The sequence below is a fragment of the Poecilia reticulata genome, linkage group LG3, assembly GCF_000633615.1.
Source record: "Poecilia reticulata strain Guanapo linkage group LG3, Guppy_female_1.0+MT, whole genome shotgun sequence".
Lineage (NCBI taxonomy): Eukaryota > Metazoa > Chordata > Actinopteri > Cyprinodontiformes > Poeciliidae > Poecilia > Poecilia reticulata.
In genome coordinates, this window is record NC_024333.1 from 26,495,470 (window position 1) to 26,498,135 (window position 2,666).

The window sequence follows — 2,666 nt, forward strand, 5'->3', positions numbered from 1 at the left end:
ATATAATTAAAGGTCTAATGTTTACTGGTTAAAAATCGGTTACTTGCTACCTATTTCTCTGCAAGTTATTGCGGTGTCACATTCCCCAGRAAACAGGTGACGTTCACAACAGCAAGWGYTTTTTCATGCAGAATCAATAAAGAGGCACAAAACCAAAGTATTTTTTGCTGTATCAGAACTGTCCTRTTATAAATYGGTGAGGCTGGTTATTTGATGTTAATCAGTATAATCCTTTTTGTTCCCACCAGCTCTTTCACTAGTYWAAGTGTGAATACCAGTAAAATAAAAATCMAMMMMWTWARRSCSSMWWAAWWWWWTRRARKRRARGGGRAMCYTTTTTTTTTAWYYTTKRAAAAAWKKWAAAWWWWWWWTWARSSYCMWTTKSYWAWTTWAAWTKWAAWTAMAWTTTKKKKTTYCYTYYKRAAMCMMCYWAAWWRKWAAWWRRMYYMWWAMCCCSWKKKKWAWTTWAWTWARSMAMYYYTYYKKKRWKGSMWTTTTTYCCCCCGAGAAAACATAAGTGAAGAAACTTTCTCATGAAGAACAAGGGATACACCAAACAGGTCAGAAATAAAGATGGAAATAATTTTAAAGTACATTAYTTAAATAATTACCTTTGCTTTGACTGAAAACTGTTTATTCATTCAAACTGGAAAGACTATTGCACAGTGTAAATAATGCCAAGAACTGACTACCTAATTTAACAATTTCAAAACCATGAATRATTTTAGCTTCACTTCACATTCATGTGCTTCCATAACTTTGATCTATTACCCTGCAGCCTCCAAATATTTTATGTGCAAATTACAGATAATACTCTAAAATATGCCATGCTGTCTGGTCTGTATCAAACATGTGCTGACTTTATGTTATTTTAGGCGACGGCCATTTTAAAAAAGAGATTCCTTTCACCTATGTGTCCCCTCTCATGGTGGTTTCTTTGAAGCTTACCAAGAAAAAAAAAGTAGGTGAGTGATAAAATCGCAGCTATGTCAACCGTCTCTGAGAACCTGCATCAAAAGCTTGCTAATGTTTCTTGAAAGTCAAACAAGTTGAGCTATTTTTAATGTGTACGTGACAGAAAAACTGAAACACCAGCACAGGGTTCCACCTGACGTGATAAGTCATCTACTGGATTCACTTTGTAGCTCAAAAATAGAACAAGTTGGAATCAGGTTTTTATTCATAGGGGTTTCCCTTATATACGTATAACAATAAAAGGTGAACCTAAATTTGACAAAGTTTTTCTGAGTGAATAGACGGAAGGTTTATGTTTATTGAAGAATAAGTTATGTGTATAAAATGGTTTTGAAACCTCTTAGATGACAGATGCTTTAAGGCAGCAGGATATGTGGGAAGACAGATTGGGAACGGCATGAAACAAAGAATGCTAGCTTCCCCCCAAATAAAGGCCTTCAGTGTTGTTTTTACCACCAGGCCGTTCCAAAGTTTTAAAATTATTTCAGTACTTTTATGTATTGTTCTTTTTCATAGAACTCATACAATTGCTATCGTATTCTTGCAATAATGTCATATTGCAAAGTTGGCTCTTGTGCTCTGCTGCCTGATTACCCAAAGAAACAATAGGGAAACATGGCTCAAAGTGATATGATCACCATATTAACTCCCTGTTGATGCCCTTGAATACATTCAAACACACTTCAAGTTTATGGACTCTTCGTTTTGATCACACTCATGGACTGCACACATTTACACACACACACACACACACACACACACACACACAGAGACACGCACGCACGCACGCACACGCACACACACACACACAAACAGAATCGGACCTTATGGAGCAGCAGTAACATCGTGCAAGAGATGCATTTATGGGTGGCCGCAGTGTGTCGGTGCGGAAATTCCTTTCATACTAGGAAACATCTGGCTGAGCTTTGGGAGTTGTATCTTTATTGTCATCTAAAGATGTCAGCAGATAGTTGCACAACTTAGCTCATTGTACAACATATCCGGAGTCTGGCATCCCATGAGTTTGGGTTGAAAATCTGATAAATTCAGTTTTTTATGGTGCCAGGAGTCTCGGAGGACTTTGGACTTGTTTTAAAAAGCAGTGGACCAAATGCCAGCAAATAACATGGTTCTCAAAACCATCACTGTATGTGATGGTTTGCAGAGGGAAACTTTATTAAGAACTTCACAGACGCAACAACAGCTTTTGCTTCACCATCTTCTCAGCGCTGAGGTCAACAGTCACAGAAAAGGGTCAAATTAATTTAATKTGTGGGTTCCACTTCTGAAATTAAATTGCTGAAATAAATGATCTTTTAAATTAGATTTTCACTAAGATACCTGTTTAAATAAATATAGGGTTGTTTTTTCTTATGCTTCTTCCTGCATTTCAACACATGCAACAGGTGTATTATTCACAATGCTACTTGTGCAATGTGAATTCTGTTGATTCTGCCTCTGCTGTCCCCTACAGACTGAGAGKGAAGCTTCCCATTGCATGACAAGCAGTGAAGGAAATKAGATCATCTCTTTCAGTCTTTGCCTTTCTCTTGCTGACACGGTTTTCAAATTGTTTCACGTTGTTTTTCCTGATCTCTGTTGACCTGCTGTAGACTGTACTGAGAGCTGTGGCCGCACGGCAGGGGGCGGAGCTGTCAGGTGAGAAACCTGTAACATGCACGCAAAGGTAC